Source organism: Passer domesticus, chromosome 1 (assembly GCF_036417665.1).
Source record: "Passer domesticus isolate bPasDom1 chromosome 1, bPasDom1.hap1, whole genome shotgun sequence".
NCBI classification, from domain to species: domain Eukaryota; kingdom Metazoa; phylum Chordata; class Aves; order Passeriformes; family Passeridae; genus Passer; species Passer domesticus.
In genome coordinates this window covers 27,072,261-27,092,397 of record NC_087474.1, presented here as the reverse complement: position 1 = coordinate 27,092,397, position 20,137 = coordinate 27,072,261, and the positions used below count along the sequence as shown (strand labels likewise).

The window sequence follows — 20,137 nt, the reverse complement described above, 5'->3', positions numbered from 1 at the left end:
ATCTTGAATTATTCATGCTCAGTGCATCAGTGGCTACTATATAATTCACCGTCTAGTCAAACAATGTTGCTTGAGAGCAGTAGGGAAAGGAGGTCAGCCTTGCACACAGCTCCAGCTGCTCTGTACTCTGGAGCACAGGGGGAGCACACACCTCAGGACAGTACAACACAAGCTGCTGTGTGCTTACAGAGAATAGGATGAGGTATCCTACTGCTCTTCTCCCAAAAGATCTCTGTGTTTGGCTGTGCAGTGTCCCAGAAAGGCCAGTCTGGAACAAATGGTATTGGACTGACAGTCTGTCATAAGAAACACCATTTCAACAAAGAAAAGGGAACAAATATACTCACTTGAGAGACAGAGAACATGCAACAGGACTGCAAATATCTCCCTTATGGCCTGCTCATTTGTCACTATGCTAGATTGTAGAAATTGTCTCCAGTATTCAAAGAATAGCTTCAACTCCCAGCACATTAATCCTCGATGAAATTAGAGAAACCATTAAAGTTTACTGTGTAATTATCTAATTAAGCAGGCACCTTTAGAGCAAAAGGGTCTTTCAGGTAGCTCAAATACAAAAATTTAATGAATACAAGCACTCTCTGGTACCCCAGCCTTTTTTTTTCCCTCAAATGACTATATTATTGTAGGAAATTTAGAAGTCCTTCTAAAATGAGGTTTGTAGTATAACTGTGGGCATAATTTTATCAGTCTTAAAAAACTCAGTACCTACACCTTTAAGATTCATTTATTATAAAAGAACTCCTTGTAATATTGCTTACAGTAAAAGAAGCAGGATATAAAATTCCTCCTAAAGGGCTCAATCTGTTACAATACTCAAAATAAATAGTAAAGGCACGGCCTGGGAGTGGAAAAGATCCAAATTTCACTAATGAGGTCTGTTTTCTGGTTATCCTTTATTAGGGGTAAGTACAAGGCTCAATAGCAGAGCAAAAACTAAGCATCCTACTAGAAATATATAACAATCCTTTCTTCACCTTGTTAAGCCTATAGCAGACAGACCCCAGGTAATTTGCCTACATCCCTACCATAGCCTCCCAATTAATTTATTCTCTGATTTAAGACTTGAATTATGTAAGCCTGCTGAGTAGTTTTCCTCAAAACCAGACATAGCTGAAATTTGCCTCCCAGAAGAACAAAGTTGTTATTTTGTCAGTGCCAACTGTATTCACTGGCTTAGAAAACCAAAGGCATTGTTGGCTCATGAGGTCTCAGAAAGAAAAAATGTGGGGCAGCTTGTGACCTCAGCACAAGGCTGAAGAAACATGGGTCTGGACATGCTGATGTCAGCAGTTTGCTGTTAGCAACTAGGACCCTGATTTACATGATCCTCAGCAAACCTTACTTGTCCTCCTCCCTGCTCCTCCCTCAGGTTTGCTGAGAATCCCCTCCCTTGTACTCAATCCTTCCATTCAGTGCTTCAGGGCATATCTGATTTTCTATCATATCTCTCCATTGCATGGTGACTGATGAGACACTCCTGATGCTTCCTTCCACTTTTTACTCCCTTTTAAGGTGTTATCTGCCCTCTCAATGGCCGACCTCTAACCTACAATTCCTGTTTCCTTCCTTTCTGCATTTTGAAAGTTTTCCCACAGAAACTGACATCAGGATGATTTCTCTAACAAAATTTGCTCTCTTTGTCCTTATGTTACCCTCTCTTGAATAATTCCATTTACAATGAATCTGCAGTTTCAATTGAAGATATATTCTCCTACCTAAACTCTCTCCCAGTAATGCTACTTTTATTTCTTAAATTAATTAAGAAAAATTAATTTTCTTAAATTAAGAAATTTAATTTCTTAAATTTCTATCAAAAAATATGATCAGGTGAATGTAAGGTTCCTTTATCACTATTCTTTCCTTTTCACAGGAAACAAATTATTAATTTTTAAAACCTATTATCGTTTGCTTCTAATTCTATCTCTTCCAAGTTTCCTTATGCTCACAGGTTGTTTCTTACATACATGACCATCTTTGTGATTGTTCTAATTCTAATTCAATTCTAAGAAATATAAAACCTACAAAACATCTGGGCAATAAAGGATCACCTCCTGATGTCTTTGATCCTTTATCTATGTATTCCAAACCCCAAAGAATGCAACATCTTTAATGACGAGAGAAAAAAAGCCTTATGTGCGTAACCACTATTCACATGCACTCTTTGGCCAAGAGGGATGGGATCTGATGTGAAAGCTCCTAAGGGAGTAACAGAGTTGGATAAAAAGGGACATTTATTTATTTATTTACATGGATTTGAAGCACCTATTCATTAAATGATAGTTCCATTTTACCCACTCTTGTATGTGATTTGTATAATTTAGAGACACCTCAGTTCCATATCAGGTGAACTTCTCCAGCTTAGCAGTTGTACCACTTTGACACCTATTTCCATGTTTCAATTCCATAATCACAGGATATATGTTACCAATTCTTCAGAAAAAACCTCTAGTTAATACAATGCAAAGTGATGTGAATGTGTAGCTAATAGTACATGCAGAGAAATCATACCACTGCAACCTGAAACGAAGTATCATTTGAATGAACATAGTGAATAAACTTGTGGATTTCAGCTGGAAAATGAAAATATATACTTGAATAAAATCCCATGTCTGTCCTTTTAATCTGAGTATAGCATCTTTTTAGAAATCATGGGTGACACCTTTAAGAAATTTAACTAGTGATTTCATTTCTAGGTTGACTACAATAAATCAAATAAGGCCAAGATCCAGCTGCTCAAGCTGGTTATTTCAACATTAATGTCAAGAGCAGGGGTAATTCATTGAAACAATTTTTTTTTCTTAACTAGACAGAGGTACAAAAATTATTTTCATACCATTTCTTGTGTTATCAGTCTCTAAGACCAGAAATGGGGAAGAAAAAAATAATTGGCATGAAGCTGCAATTTTGATGATGTATTACATTTTAAAGGTATTTATAAATAGACATACTCTCCATTGAGGAAAAGTAATATTTAAACTCACTTTTCAGGCAGGTACTCCAAAACAAGGGGAGTCAAAGCTGTGTATTCCAAGATTCATTTCTGTGTTTTCTTCATACATTTCCTTAATAATATTTTCTCTTCCTGAAGGTAAGTCGTGGCACTAAAAAAAAAGTTGTTTTGAAGCAGCATTAGCAGAATATCCTGGGTGTATCATGTGAGGTAAAAAAGAATGAACCAATAATTCTTTAAATAAAAACTTATCTTCACAATACTAAAATATTTCATTAATTTATTCAGGTTTCATCATACATTTCACACTGAAAATTACTTTTTTCCAGACTAAACCAGACTACCTTAACATTTTCAAGACATTTCCTTTTCTTTTTATGAAGCTATGCTATGTTATGGAGGAAGTGCCTAATGTTTTAATAAATGTGACATAAAGAAATGTCAAATTGCTTTTAATTTAATGCAATATAGCATTGAAAACTCATTGATATGGCTTAAATCCATATTAAGGCCCACAACCCTGCTTAGTTTCCTGAAGAACTTTTCTTCCCAGCACAATGTATTTCCAGTCTGCAGCAGACACACTTCTTCATTGAACAAACCTCTCCCCTTCTCATTTTTCCTACAGCAATTCCACTCATCTGTGTTTTCTCATGTGCTTCACCCCACACCCAAGGCAGTTACACTATTGGTGTCCTCTTCTAATACTTTTAAAACAGTGACTTGGCATTTGCTCAGCTAAGCGAACAGCAAATTTCAGCCAAAATCTTTGCTGTTCAACATGTAAGATAGTTGAAGCCAAAAAAGGTGCCATATTCCCCAAAAGAACTGACAGCACAAATCTTTACATGGCATATATTTTAAAGGAGCAAGAAAAGGTCTTATTATCTTCATTGAGGAAAAGTAAAATTCAAACTCAGTTGCATTAAGTTTTGCAGTGCACCAGAAGATGATACTGTATCCTCCATGCAATTATTCTAATTTCCTCATGTTATTTATAAAGAAAGTACATAAAAATCACAGATAATATAAGACTTTATATTAGTGGGTTTAAGATGAATTATTTTAGAAAAGAGAGACCACAGACATTGATAGAAGTCATTATAAAGTTTGAGGAATTTGAGAGTGTTTAGAGTATTAAGGGACAAAAGTGACAAGATATTTTACTAATTGAAAAATTGATGAGAGAAATAGTTGTTTGAACAGTCTTGCATTTTTTTTTTTATTCTTTTTGGCAAGATTTACTAACAATGAAGCAAAAAAAGCAGATTCTTAAATAGAATGTTAGCCCACCACTTAAAAATTCCTGTGTATGGATATGACTGAATAATACTGAAAGCACAGTCATGATTTCCAACTGGATTGTACACTTTTTCACAGTCTATGCCATGTTTACAGAGCTACATTAAAAATGCAAGCTATTCTCAGGTATACTGTTGTCCTAGAGATATCCCAATTATATGTAGACAAAATCTCTTCCATAAGTTCAGAATTAGAAGGGGAAAGAGAAAAAAATCTGTTGATCTAGAAGAATCCTTCATTGCAGTGCCTCTAGGTATCTCTTTGGAAGAGGGATCTAAAAGTCTTTCATAAGAGACAGACTGCTCCCACATCAGACCAGCTATTCCAGCACAGGCAGGGCTTTACTCATTGGATCAGCTGCACCATTTCACTCATTGCGTTACTAACCTTGCCACTGGGGGAACCAGGTTATGTGCTGCCAGTTAGCCAATGCTTCATACACAAAATCTTTTGGGGCATGAGAAGATTGGTTAGGGGTACATGAGCTCCACTGTTAAATCTGTGCAGTTGGTCTTCATTTTGCTAGGAAACACATGGCTGTTCTGAGCACAACTGTTGTGCTCAGAACAATTGAATAGCCAGGCAATACCACTGATCACTGGTCACCAATCAATACCACTGCTTAAGCACAGGATGGAGGCCAGATTAGCGTAAAATGCAGGCAACCAGCTCTCATATTGCAAACCTTTCTGTCTCTGCTGACTGTTGAATTCTTGCATTTCTGTAAAATGTACATATCCATATTTCTTTCTGACTTGTGATTTGCATTCAAAAATCGATCACAGCAAAAATCAATGCTAGTCTATTGGAGGCTGAATCTGAAGTTATTTGGGAACTGTCACATTAAAAAAAAAAGTCCTGTTAGGCAACTGCTTGCCATTGAAAGCCATCACAGGCACAATGTTCTTCCTTTCATTTAAGGACTACAGCTATATTACAGACATCTTCTGATTCTCAAAATGTCAGCAATACATTTGGACCCATATTCACTCTCAGTCAGTAGAAATAAAAGATTACAATTTGCTGAAACAATATTTTGTTCTCTGATGTTAGAAATATTCGCAAACAATAAATGTGGTTTCATTTATATACTGCCAATATACTGTTTGTTCAAGAAAAAAAGAAAAGCCCTGCAAGAGTTAACACAAATTATGAAAAATTTAAGTGAGAAAAATCTGTGGGTAGACAGTATATTTTTCTCAATGGTCTTTGTTCCCAAGAAGTACATTAAATAGAGAAAATTTCTCAGTGGGTTGTGCAGGAGACTTCAGCCTTTTAAATTAGGCAAAATGCATAATTCAGCACTGGGATATCATGAACACATGTATTTGCACAGCATATATTGTGCATAATAGTTAACTCACACATGCAACTCCTATTCAGGTTTATTTATGTGCACTGACTGATCCTTCTTGTGCAAGCAATGAAGGAAATATGGACATACTTATCTGAATTGCTGTTTCTGAAATTGAGAATTATGAAGAAGATGAAAATTGATCCCCTGATTAGCAGAAATAACACTAACAGGCAGAATTTCAAATGTGCATCTCTGGACACTGTGAATGCCAAGAGAGAAGTGTAAACATTAAGATATTATAGGGTTAATAGAAGAGGCGGGTTACTACACAGTATGACTGAGAACAAAATCCTAATTTACTTGCATGATACATGTTGATACAGGAGCTTATCTTCTGTCACTTGTTATGAAGTGTTTCAGTGTTCAGGTTTGTCAGAAATCACATGATGGATTTTACAAGGACAGATTTTCATGCTCACTGAATATAATACAGGTATGAGAGGCATTTTATGCTCATTAGTACTAATTTTTTCCAATGTTTTGGATGTTATGATGGCCACTGCAGCTGGAAGTCACTTCCCACAATAGCGAGTAACCATTGACAAATCTTCCAAATCACAGCATCTTGTTGTCCTGACATTTACATTACCCGCCTGTCTTCAGAGTGGTTTGATTTTGTATTTGAGAAACCACAGAGCAGTCTATTTTTTGAGAGCAGGGGGACGTTTAATAACCCACATGAAAAAACTGCATGCTTGGTTTGTGCCCAAATTAGACATACATAATATGACTAAAGTCTAGTAATTCAAATATTGTAACTATTTCAAAATCTCTTGTGACAGCATGTAGAAAGTGACATAGTCATCTTTTTCCTTGCCATCTTCAGTACAATTTCCATTTGAAGTAATCAAAGCAAAGTATGCTTTTAAAGAAATGAAATGTGTTCTTAGAGCCATTTTTCTCACACCACCATTTACATATACTAACCCTGAGTCCTTGATAAATAGGAATAGATATTGTGTAGAGAAGCAGACACTTATTTTCTACCTATTTTTTAAGGAAATCCATTATTCTCCAATGAAATTAAAATAACAATGAATGCTCCTCTCCCTGAAATCTTCCTATTATCTCTGTCAAATACAGTGCAAAAATCTGGGTGATGGTCATCCCTCTGGCACTGGCAATATTCTTCCAGTAGGAAACCAACAGCAAAGTATTTTCAAACCCTATTAAAACTCTGACATACATACTTTGCAATAGACATATGATTAGGCTTTCATTAATAAATCACAAGACATATCAGTTAAAAGACACTATCGATGTGGAAATTCATTACAGGTCTGCAGGGAATTACAACTCAGGTTTGTAAATTGGAAATGCAGTTCTGTCACTTCACCCACATTGCTCACAACGGTAATGCTGTCAAAGGGCGAAAGCCAGTGAATACTGAGGGAGGAAAAAATGATCTGGAGGTGGAGGTGGTACTTCTTTTAGTATAAACAGTGAAAAATTAAGCCTCTTTAATGTAAGCATATTTGTTCAAATTAGGATTACAACAGCATGGATCAGTGAAACCACACTTCAAGCTGACCACAGAGATGAGAATGGATGGAAGGCAGGAGACATGGAGTCAGGGTCATGCATGGATCTTCAAAAGTATGTAGCATTTTCACACAAGCATTTTAAGTTATCCCTTCTCCCTGTTCACATTCAGACTGTTACAATGATCATGTAAGCTCTTTGCAGTTCAACACTGTGCATATCATATTTACTTCAAGCACTGCTGCAAATTGTTATACTTATTATGATGCTTTGAATTAACGCTTTCACCTCCACATCATGTGAAGCAGCACTTCACAACCAAGAACCAGTAATTAACAGAGACACAAAGAGAAAAGAAAAGACAGAGGTGCAGCAAACAAATTTCAGTTTGAAATAAAGTAATCAGGTAGATTTCAGTGGAATTCATACTAATAAAAAAAAGTAAATCTCAGTAAGATATTAAAAGAAAATTCTACACCTAAAATAAGTTGTGAACTAATGTAGGATAATAAATTTCATTCTCTATTAAATTTTTTCTATGAAACATCCTGAAAGGCCATGGACTCTTCCCCAGTGTTTTCATTATTTACTCAGTTCTGTATAGAAGTTAAAAACAGAGGAAGTCTTCTGATACTTTCTATATGGCTTGTAAAGGAGAGAAAAAAAATATGCCTCATGAGATTCAGGGGCTTATTGACTGTATAAATAGTGTTGTGACTGCATTATTTTCTAGATGTAAACCAAGTCTGTTGCCTCTCCCAGTTTAATCCCTTCCCAGTTGAAATCACTATGGAGCAACAATATAAAAAGAAAATATTTCCTACTGAAAATGTGAAAATGTATCAAGTAAAGGAATACCAAAACAAATCCAGACCAAAGCAAACAAAGAAAATACCCCTCCTTCCCCTGAAAGATACAATAGTGGTTAGGAAGTTGTAAATAAGGGTATGAACTACTGGGCAGAGAAAAGTATTCTGGAGATGAGAAGGCTCTAGTGAGACCTTATAGCAGCCTTCCAGTACTTCAAGGGAGCATAAAAGAGACCTTGGAGAGGGATATTTCACAAGAGCATGCAGTGATAGGATAAAGGAAATAGCTTTAAACTGAAAGAGGGTAGATTTAGATTAGATGTTAGGAAGAAATTCTTTACTGTGAGGGTGGTGAGGCACAGGAACAGACACTGACCGGAGAAGTTGTGGATTTCCCATCCCTAGAAATGTTCTAGGCCAGTCTGATTTGAGACGTTGAGCAATCTGGTCTAGTGGAAGGAGTCCCTGACCATGGCGGGTGGCTTGGATAGTCTTTAAGGTCCCTTCCAACCCAAACCATTCTGTGATTCTGCAGCCACCTAAGAGGCTGAATACACCCATTGATCCTACAGAAAATGAAACCGTTTTTTTTTTCCTGATGAAGAGGTACTTCTCAATCCTACTACACACAGTTGCTTGAACCAATGCATGGAGAGCAGCTACATCATGCACCTGATGCAGCCCTTAAAGTAAGGGTTACAATATGGGTTGTAAAAAGGGTTCTGCTTTAATTTATGGTGAAACCACATGTTAAACTATAGAAAAGCATTGTGGTCTGAGACATTCTCCTTTACTCTTATGAAGTACAAACAGGCTGGGTTCGCCACTGCTGGAAATCAGTTATTCTGCATTAAAATCATGCAATTCTTCTATTATTTTTTGTTTGTGCCTTTTTATTAGGCTGTCTCAGAGCACTTTAGGAGTAAAACCTGTAAATGTCTCTTATTCTAAAATAAACAGCACTCAGCATGACACAAATGACATTTTGTGAGGCTCCAGGAGGGAGTAAAGTAGCACTGCCACAGAGTTCCTTCTTCCTCTCTAAATGTCATTACTCTGTTTGATATACTAACATAAATCACTTATCCAGTTGGACAGCACAGCAGGTCACTCTAGAAGGAATTTCAAATAATGAAACACGTTTCACACACATAAACACAAAATACAAAGCAATGCCAAATGGTTCCTAATACTTTACTTACTCAGCACTCCATTTGCCAGGTTTATTGTTCATGTACATAATAAACTTGATTGCATGCTGCAGTAGCCTTGTTTATTGGTTCAACCACTTGAATTCATTCCATATTCATTTTGGTGTTCATCGTTTTTTTGTCCATATGTTGTACAGAATCCAAACAGTTGAAACAATATTGTGTGTATACTTGGTGGAGTACATATGATGAATATACTGAGGTTATTCCCCTGTACCTGATTAAGGGCAGAATAAAAAGATCTCAATATTAAACATGCAGTCTAGTAGTTTTCTGGGAGATTTATGAGTTTTGTTCAATCTTTTGTATCTTTTGTCAGATAAATCAGAAATACAAAAGCATTTATGGATACATATATGCATATCAATCAGTCAATACCTTTCAGATAGAGGTCCATTGTACCAATCTCTATCGTCATGCAAACTGTCAGAATCCAGAAATGCCAGACAACAAACCAAACCAATTTCCACCATTAGCATTCAATGAAGATTTTAAATAACTAAAAAAACCTCTAAAAACAAAAAATCAGCCACAACAAAACCCAAAACCCAACCTCCCCAAATACTTCTACAGAAAAAATGTGTGATATATTATTCACTGGCCTATGTGGCTGTCCATTTTATCCACTCTGATTTTAAAATTCTTCATTTTTATTCACTATGAAGTTTAGTGAGAAAGAAGAAAATATAGTGAAACATTTTCTGTAAGTTTAAGAGGGAAAGGAAATAGTTGGAGAGTAATCTGAAAAAAAAATCGAAATTCTTCATTCCCTCTTGTCTGAGAAAAAGAAGTGTGGCTCCAATCTGTTGTTGCATTCAGCAAGCTTTTGTTTTAAATTATCAGATCAAAGGACTTCTCCTTCCTTCACAGAAGAAGTGTTCCAAAACCTGTGCAAAAGAATAATCTTCTCATCCTAGTCACCCCATTTTTCACATTTCATGACTGCTACCAAACATTTGATGGCTAAGCAGTTAGCATAACATTATTGCTTAAGACATCATCTCTCTGTAACTGTCTTCTGCATTCCTGACATTTTTGGTTGTGTTTTTGCATTCATTCGAGGCTTGCACAGGGGACATGAATACTTTTAGGGCACCATTTCTTAGTGAATGCATTGCTGTGTTTTGGAGACCAAACCCTGACTTGCCTTTTACTGCTATCACACTTATGTTTTATGAACATGGTTCCTTCTATCTTCTGTTAGGGAAAAAGCCCCAAATGTGTAAAGAAGTTGGAATTATTTTCTTCCTTTAAATTTCTTTGAAGTTAGGAAAAGTTTAAATAAACAAAATATCAAAATATCAATATCAAAAACACATGATCTGACAAGATGAATATATTTGTGAAGTATTAGTAAATCTGTCAGAACCCAGGATGTCCCCCTGATGGTCCTGAATGATCTGAGCACCAGCCAGGGGGTTTTGAAGCCCTGGCAGGGGGGTCAGAGACCCTGGCATGTAGCCAAAGACCCCTTTGGCTTTGAGTTTGACCCATGGAACAAGTTACCACCTTTGTATGAAGAATTAAAAGTCACAAAAATTTAGATAGCATAGTAGTAGTAATCACAGGGTGAAGGGAAAAATTTTGGAGCACTGTACAGGGGGGTTTTGAACCTTGTACAGGGGGGTTTGGAATTCTCTACAGGGAGGTCAGAGGTTCCAAGATGGAGGGATTGGGGCATGGCCTGTCCTTCTTCTTTCTTCCCCCTGGCATCCACAGGATGATGTTGGCATTCACAGATTGGTTTAGAGTAGAAAGTCACTGCCTAACATAGGTGATAGGTATTGGAACATTATTGTAAACATAGTATATGTAGTTTTTAGTATAAAAGCTGGCACCAGCCCGAGAGGCTGAGAGAGTGCCTTGAGCTGACCTGCTGAACAGACCTTGGCAGCCCAGAAAAAAAATGTTTTAGATAAAATATAATAAACAATCTTGAGAATGTGAGCCGAAGACTTCTTGACTCTTTCTTCAACAGCTGGGTTGGGAAAAAGAGACTTTCAACATACCTCAGAATCATTTCAACCAGAGAAAACCCAAGATAAGTCAAACCAAATGCTTTATGTATATGTCATTAATTTAATCTTACAGTTGGGCAAGTGCAACCAGGAAGGATATAAGAATTGCATTCTAAGAATGATAAAGCTGGCAGCAGCCACATGATCATCCCATAAGCTAATGTGTGGTGTTAGGTTGCTTCTCTGTCCCAGGCATTCTCCCTCCTCCTATCTCTTCCACTACTTTCAGCACATTTAAACATATTATTTGCCATCTTTAAGTTCCGGCCATCTCCTCACTTTACAGGAGAAAATGAAATAGCTGCAATTGAGTTGCTTCCAGAATGAGGATCTGCATTGATTTACTAGGACTGCCCTACACTTAAATTCATTTTGCATGATGAGAGGCAGAGCTAATACCTTTATTAGTGAAGCACATGCTACAGTGCTAATGTCATTGTTCTGCTTTTGGTACACAGATCTCTGTGTGGAGTGGCATTGTGTAAGCTCTCAGACATCAGTAAGGCTCTGGTTTTGGCTGCTTGTGTTATGAGGTAAGATTATGGTTTATTAAAAACACTGTTTACAGTAGACTACAACACTGAGATATCATAAAAGTATAATGGAGAAAAGGAAAAGAGTGAAAAATGCACCTTCCCCTCTGAAAAAAAAAACATAGAAAAAGGAATTCTGGTGAAATATCAATAACAATAGCCCACAACACATTTTACTCTACAGTTTTCTGCTTTCAGCATTTAAATTTTAAAAGTACTGTAGCATCTATCCGTGGAACAAATTTTTTTGGCACTATAGTTACGAAGCACTTGATCCCCTCATATATCTCTAATAAATCCATATAAATAGCTTTGCTGTACTCTGAATTAGTAAGCTCTTTGGCATACTTGCAGTAATGTAAATCATTAATGTCTTATTTAATTGTCTAACTGTTCAATACATTTACTTTATAATTGCATAAAATCATCCAGGCCAGTTTTTATGGCCAAGAATTTATGACCATGTCAACCATAATTTCCACATTTGTTATGTATTTTTTTCTTTGCCCTATTGTTTTAAAAATAATTTTACAAACTTAAACCCTTAGTAACATCAACTTTAGACACCTACATTTCCCCTCTTTTCCAGTACTAGTGTGCTTTTGGATTCTTGATGCATTTGTTCTTTCCTAATGATGATTTTGATGATAATTTATATGTCTGTTTTGTCCTGCTCACTACAGGATGGAATATTTCATTTACATTATTTCAGATAACTCACTTTCTATGTTGAAGACAGCATTTTCCAAGGATTCTAATCATGTTCCATTTTAATGGCAACTTTTAAAGGTAACATTTACCACACTACTTTCAGCTTTGCTAATTTTTGCTACAGAGAAATTACTGTCTTCTCCCAGCCAACTTGAAGAATTGTCACCTGGGAAACAGAGTAGCAGTGCTGTTTTAACACTTTCTACCTTGTAACTAATGCAAGGGAAAAAAAAATTATGTAATAAACCTAAAAGTTCAAGTAAAATACAGCAACTACCAGGAACACCTAGTATATTCTGTATTAGTGTAATGATTGGTATACAGCTTTCCTTTCATGAATAAAAAAAGTTCATAGAATTCAGAAGGCCATTTACCCTACATTATATATTTTACAAGATTTTTATTCCTCTTACCATGCATTATCTGAAGATGCTGGCAGATGGAGAAAAGTAATGTGTAGACTAGAGCCACTAGTTATATATATGCGTGTTGAAAATTCTATCTTGCTGAGAAGAGTTAAATCTCTACCAACTATTTAAGGAAAAAAAAAGGTTGTGACTTCTGCCTTTTGTAATCTCTTTCCCATCTTTCTCATCCAATAACACTGTACTTGTTTCCTATGGATGCATTGGCTGAAGCAATCTTCCTTGCAAGCACTTTCTGCAGAACCTTCCAGAAATTCTTGGCATTGCTACCATTTACATAAAGACAACAGAGGGCTAAATTGCTCAAGCTGTAATTTCTTCCATCTCCTAAAAGTCAGTTCTTGTTTTCATTACAAGGGGGATGTTGACATTTCCTTTGGTACACCAGCATTGATTATTTTTGCTGAATGTCTATCACAATTCTTTTACTACTGAGGCAAAACATTGGAAAGTTTCTATAAGATTTTTCTTTTATACTATGAGATGGGAAAGACATAAAATTGTGCTGTGAGCTTCCTGCACTGATTTTTCTCTCCTGCTAATCCTTTTCCAATTTCTAAGTGATAAAACAGGATCAAATTTTCAATGTGCAAGGATATAAATGGAGATTTACATGAGGATAATAAATTCAAGATTGTGAAAACAAGGTCAGGCCAGCATGTGGAGATAGATGTAGGATTAAACAAGTGTTGATAGATATGTAAGTTCTCAGCAATGGTTACACACATGGTTTCTTCTGAATTCAGAGTTAAGCGGCCATTTGCTAAAAGCAATCTCCAGCTTGCACCAGAAATGGCATCACAATTCAAAGGAATTAAGTTGCTCATCAAACTTTAAGAGTAAGAGGGCATATTAAACAGGGAAAATTCACTTTCTGGTTCTCACAGCATGACAGCATCTGTTGTGGAGATTTTTAGAGTGCAGAATGACATTCTGTTGAAAAGTTGGCAAATAAAATAATGTATTTGGTGTCTCTTTGAAAATTGATAGGATGATTAAGACTAACCTGGTGGATACCACAGTCTAACTGCTGAAACAGCAAACCTGCTCAATTCTAATGGTCACTGTTGACCCATGTCTTCCTTTCAGAACCTCAGACTTCCTTTCAGTGGCCTGGTATCCCAGAGTTGGTACTGTGGTTTAAAGTTTGCATTGTATAAACAGAATAAAGAAACTCAAACACTCATATTCATTTATGTCTCAAAAATGCTAACATCTGCAGCGATTGAGTAGAGTGTGAAGCTCTGGCACAGTTGCATCTTTTTATGTGGGTTAAATCCCATAATTAGAAGTGCAGCTAGGTGCTAGCTGAAAACCACCAGAGTGCAAATCTCTAAATGAAAACTGAGCCTATAAAGATCAATATTTCATAAGAAATTGCATTAAATTAACATAATTTCTATTTGAATTAAGTTAAAGTTTTACAGTAGTAGTAGCCATACTTTACAATGTCATTATTTTCTCTTGCTGCTGGTTCAAAGTCTAGCCAGACACTAATAGCTGGATTCTATTCTTTTATCACCAATAATACTAAGGTATTGTTTTCTCTGTACTTCATTAATCACCAAGATGAAAACAGTGTTCATTTACCTTACAGAAAATAATTGTCTTTGGGAACCACAAGTCAACTTGAGTATGGTAGCCATGTTTTTAAAACACCCCTTTCCACTTAGAAGGAGCCATTTCATCAACTGGCACAGTTTGGACTTCAGGTCATCTTTTTGGAATACACCTGCAGAAGTAATGCTCCAAAATGTTAAATGTCTGAAGCTTAAGCTGCCAAAAATGGGTTTCCACTGAGGTCATAACTGCCAAGGAAGCCATTTTCAACCAAATATTTAAGAGTAAAAATGTGTAATTGAACATTAATTGCAAGAACTATAAGCAAAGATGCATTCCACCTCTATTAAGTTCAGCTTGAAGTGGAATGAGCATCAGAGATGGTGGCCAAGAAACCTACTTTGGTTAATTCATCCAATAGATCTTGGAGGAGCTCTGTATCAAACACTAAATAAGCACTCTTTTCAATGTTCCTCTTAGAGAAATACTTTTTATGTCCTGGCTTAAATTTTACACAAGATAGTCTTTAATAACTATATTTGAGCCTTAAGCCTGTCTTTCTATTACACATCTATCTGTATATGCATTAAAAGTTTATCAAAATATGCCATTTTTTTCTGACAGATCTCACCAAAAAAAGGACATAAGGAATTTCATCTAAATTATTTTATTTAGCAAATTGTTGTAAATTGAGGAACCTTTTTTAAGAACTGGAACTTAATGTAATTAAGGAAACTAAATTATCAACCACATTATTAATTCAATTCATTGTGTTTGTATGTTTACAGATACTCTAGATGTCATCAGTCACGCACAGAACATAGAATCTTCAAGAGGACATCCAAGTGTATCTGTAGCAGGCTCCTGCAGCAAGTCAGTAGTTACCACAAGTTAAGTCATTAATGTAGAATCTACCTTAATTATGACTTCAAAATTATTGTGAGACCAACATTTTGTCATTGTAGTCTTTACAAACACATTGTAGTATTTTATATTTCAGTGTCTGGTATTTAAAAACATTAGTCGCATAGAAGTCTTAGTGTTGTCTCCAAACTCTTTTCTGTGCCTGCTATTCTATCAATGAGCATAGAAGACAAGACAACACAAAAAACCCCATATCTATACCTTAAAATAACATGCAGATAATTATTTTATTAGTAAATAAAAAGTTAAGATGACCTAATTTCAAGAGGCTGAAAGTGCTATATGAAATTTCTAGAAGGTTTTCATGTACAAATTAAGTAGACCTGACAATATCAATCCAAGGATTATTTCCTCCTTATTCAAGCAATTCTAATTTATTTAATTTTGCCCCTTTTATATTCTTCTTATTATGAATCTAATGCTAACTATTGCTTTTTGCTTTCTAAACCAACACATTTTGGAATTATGAAAACTTAGAGCTGAGAATAATTACACAGATTTATCAACAAAACAGAGTTATTTAAATGCAATACAGCAGCCTGTAGGCCTCACCGAAAAAGACTATGCAAAAAGAACCCCCTTGAATCTTGCTTAGCAAGGCCCTCAGGTAAACATTTTATTATAATTCTGTTCTCAGCTCCCACTCACTTCAAGGAGATGAACATGCACTCGACTGCTTTGCTGCACAATTGTAGGATTCAAGTTCTTGAAATAAAGCATGTGCTTCCAGGACATATATAACATCAGATATGGTTTACCTTAGGATGTCTTGCTGCAAATTGTGGGAGTTCAGAAGAAACTCAGTGAGCTGTGCAGCTGATGGCAAGGCAGAAAATGGTAACTTGGCCAAGTTTTGCAGTGCAAATTGTTCCAACTCATGAGTGCAAGCAATTAAAATACCTGTGTGCTTCTTTGCTTGGACTGAAATTCCCTAGGCAGCTGCAACTGTTCCTACACATGCTGCACAAACTGCCAATGTCTGAACAGGTTGAGAGAAGTCTTACATAATCCTTATTAAATCCAGGAGCTCAGGAAAACAGTGTTGAAGTCTTGTAGAAGTCTCAGTCAAAAGTCCTTCAAAGACACCCAGTTATAGCTCACACAATTTCAAGGGGTTCCTTTTTAAGGCTAAAAGGTTGTTCACACTGATATTTTTATCTGCTTCTTTAAAGGAATTAGTGGCAAAACTGGAAAAAAAAGAGGCTTCTCTGTAAATTCATGCAGCCTTTCAGACCTCTTGGGGATGAGACTCTGGCATCTGATTAAAGAGCTGTGTCAGAGGAACAGCTGCATGTGCTCATGAGCATGACCACAGGTGTCTGGAAGTATGTGCAGCATCATAGGAGCTAAGTGGCAGCTCAAGGTGGTTCCACACCCTTTTTTTTGGTGTTTTGTTTTGTTTAGGGTTTTGGGGTTTTTTGAGATACGTGGCATAACAAGAATAAATAGTGTCATAATAATTCTGCACATGTAAATGTGAGTAGCAGTATTTTATTGTCTTTCATAGATAGTTTGCTGAAACATTGTAGAAAAAAAAATTAGAGTTACTGTCAATTTCTATTGTCATCAAGTAGACAAGGCCATTGATACTAGCATATATTGGAAAAATTGTATCTTTATTATTTACTGATGCTTAGAATAATAAGATCAATAAACAGAATTTGGACTTCAATATTCAGGCATGTATTCACACAGGCAAAATTCAACTTGTGGGCAGTTACAATGTCTTTTCACTACATTTTTAACACAATTTTTCTGTGTTTTAAGAACCAGAGAAGTTAAGAAAAACACTGTCACAATAAATTTCTTCTAAAAAGCCTGATCAATTTAAGTATATAAATGAACAATCAAGATCAGGACAATAACTGTATTTTTCATAACTTTTCTACAGAGTTTGTATGTATATGCTACTGTGAGTCTACATGTTTCCTTCCTTCCTACTTTTTCTAACAAGCTATCTTCCAAAATTTCCCTGTTGCCATGTTAGCTTATACTGATTTCTGATATGGCTAGCAGAACATCCAAGTCTACTTATAACTATTTAATTGTGTATAGTACATTTGTACTTCCTTGAATTTTTCCCATACAGCCAAAGAAAAATTTAAATTTATTTTTGTGCTTTAACATAAAATTGGATTAATCAGATATGCTCATGCTAAGACTTAGATCCATTTTTAAACTGATGGCCTGTTAATATGTATATCTAAGGCCAGCTGGTAAAGTATAATAAAAATATTTTCAAGCATTCTCAGAAGAAAAGTTACAATATTTTGCATGCCATATTTCCAAAACCAATGAATATCCTAAAATTAAGAGTTATGAGAGAAAATTTAACTCCTTAATTCAAGAAATTCTTATCAAGATGTCTTTCTCATTTATAACAGTTTTTGTTAGTCTTTCATGCAAATAATCTTTCCCACACATTATGTGCTTTCAATTTTTATTCCTCACTGGATACGATTACATTTTCCCCAAGAAACAGTAAGTTATCAACTTAAAGACTTGCACAGGATGAAAACATAACCCACATCAAATATTCTCCTCGAGTTCAGAAACCCTAAAAAGTCTACTAAAACTCAATGGTTTCTTGTTCTTGGTCAGTCATGGATAGCTCCTGTGATGTACTCAGTCTACTGGTTACTTTGCTCATTACAGCCTACTTTCCGTGTCCTTGGTCTCTAGTTCATACAGCTGCATTTGCATTTTGGCACAGCTTCACAGAGGAACTTAGGAGCTGTGGATAAGTCTGCCCATGATACTTTTTTTTGCTCTTGGAAGCACATCATTTGTCTTTCAGCTATCCTGAATAGCCTGAGGTAAAAGACACCTCAAAAGAGGATGAAAATTCATCATCCTGATGAGGGAGTCACCAGCAAGCTTTGCAGATGGGCTGACACCTTCCTGGCTGAATACATTCTTAAATCTTTTTGTGAAGTCACCCTGGCACACCCATCCAGTCTAGTAGGGAGTGATTACTGAAAGTCAGAAGATTCTACATTGTGACAGGTAAACACACCTGTGGATTTTCATGTAGGTTTCATATGTTCTTATTATAAAAATGATCATAACCACTGTGTGTCCTCTAGTAGGTAAACTATGAACATACCACCAAACTATGCCTTTTCTCCTTCTCCTAGCAAAATAAATGGATAAACATCTCATCTATGAATTGCAGAAATGTAGAGCTCAATGGTTTTCTTTTTCTTCCAATTTCCTAGGCAAGTTCTAAACTCATTATGTCTGTAGCTAATGTGTGATATGACAGTGAGGCCATTCTCTCTCCTTTGGAAGCACTCATCTAGCACTCCATCTGATCTTGTTCCAGATTTCAAAGTCTGCAGTGCTGCAGTATTGAAAGAATATGTATGGGGACATAAAGGAAACTGGTGGCAAAAGAGAAGAACTTTAATACAATTACAAAATAAAAACTTGCACCTCCCCTGTCTGTCATAACATCCATATTGTACAGTGTGGGGAATAGTGGAGGGGAAATTTGTGCCAACTGGAATGTTTACCCTACGTCAGTGGATGCTTTCTGGGTTTCTAATGGAGTCATAAGTCCTTAATAGTTTCTAAAAATGTCCACACACAATTTTATTCTTGTTAGATAATTAAAAGCTGCACACTTAATATGCTCATTTAGACTACAATGCAATCTTGAGCCAAATGCATCATTGGTGTAGCTTCACTCACTTCATTTAATTACACCAAACCTGAAGCTGGCCTTTTATAATTGTTTCCTGACAAGAGTTTTAGAAGACTAAACTATAAAGCAATATTTATAAAGATCACTGCAAGTGCAGATTCAAAATTACTGTATTGAGTTAAAAGCTAGAGGCCTCTAGTTGAGTAATCAAATCTCCTTGTTCCAAGCATAATTGTTTGAGTCTGACTCAGTTTGTTCTATTTAAAGGCTAACTAAAGACTTGCAATACTGAGGTTACTTCAATAAGCTGGTATCATACTTTCCATTTAGCAAACAGAGAATGCTACCAAACTTCATTTGCAATTTGTAGTGCTAGGAAATTATTTTGTTAGTTGTTAAGAGTTGTTTTTAATCTCACAACTCAAATCCTCACATAGATTTTTCTTTTCATAGAAATATGTCTTTGCATTATTTTATTCCTTCTCTGCATCTTTAAAGATAGATAGAAAAGTCATCACCCTTTCCCCGGCTTCTATGAAGGAGCAAGTGCAAGCAACAAAGAACCTGAAAGATCCTGTATGTTTTGGGGACCAACACTATCATACAATTAGTTAAGCTTAAACCATAGTAAAAAGGATGAAAGAAATAGATCAGACTATCCAAAAAACAAGAAAACCATCAGGATATGAACTTATCCCACCTGTTTCTTTGCCCAGTTTCCTCTATTAATAAAAATTTTTAAAATACTACAAGAGCAGAGAAATTAGCATCATCGAAGACTAACAGTGGTGTATTAAAGTCACCACCATAACACAGCTTCTTCAACCTCAGGTTAGGCAGCCAAATGATCAAAAATGGACCCAAAAGCAAACCAAACAATATACAGTATTAGAAAATGAATAGATAATGAAACAAAACATTGTGCCACTGTACAAAATTTGTGCTATAAGAGCATCTCAGAAAATGCAGGTCTGGTCTCCATCTCAAAAAGGTCCACAGAGGGCAATGACCCTTATCAAAGATATGAAATGGCATCAGAATGAGGAATAACCAAGCTTATTAGAAGTATTCAGCTTGGAAAACAAAACCCCCTTACCTCTTTGTCTGTGTCCTACATTTATTTCTAGAAAACACCTTTTTGTCACTGCCTGTGATGGGCACTAAACTACCGACATATTTTTCTTTTCT

The 20,137-nt window shown here is 35.9% G+C and overlaps 1 long non-coding RNA gene across 10 annotated transcripts in view; it reads right to left on the bottom strand.

The window, feature by feature from the left end:
- LOC135295330 (uncharacterized) overlaps positions 1–20,137 on the bottom strand; it is a 298,178-nt gene that overhangs the window by 49,304 nt on the left and 228,737 nt on the right. For 9 of the 10 annotated variants that reach the window (XR_010357399.1, XR_010357427.1, XR_010357409.1 and 6 more), the window contains 2 exons: positions 9,124–9,349; positions 3,003–3,122 (listed from right to left, as the gene is read on the bottom strand). This is a non-coding gene — a long non-coding RNA (uncharacterized LOC135295330). The remainder of the gene's footprint in view (positions 1–3,002; positions 3,123–9,123; positions 9,350–20,137) is intronic. The other variant, XR_010357434.1, reaches the window with a different exon arrangement.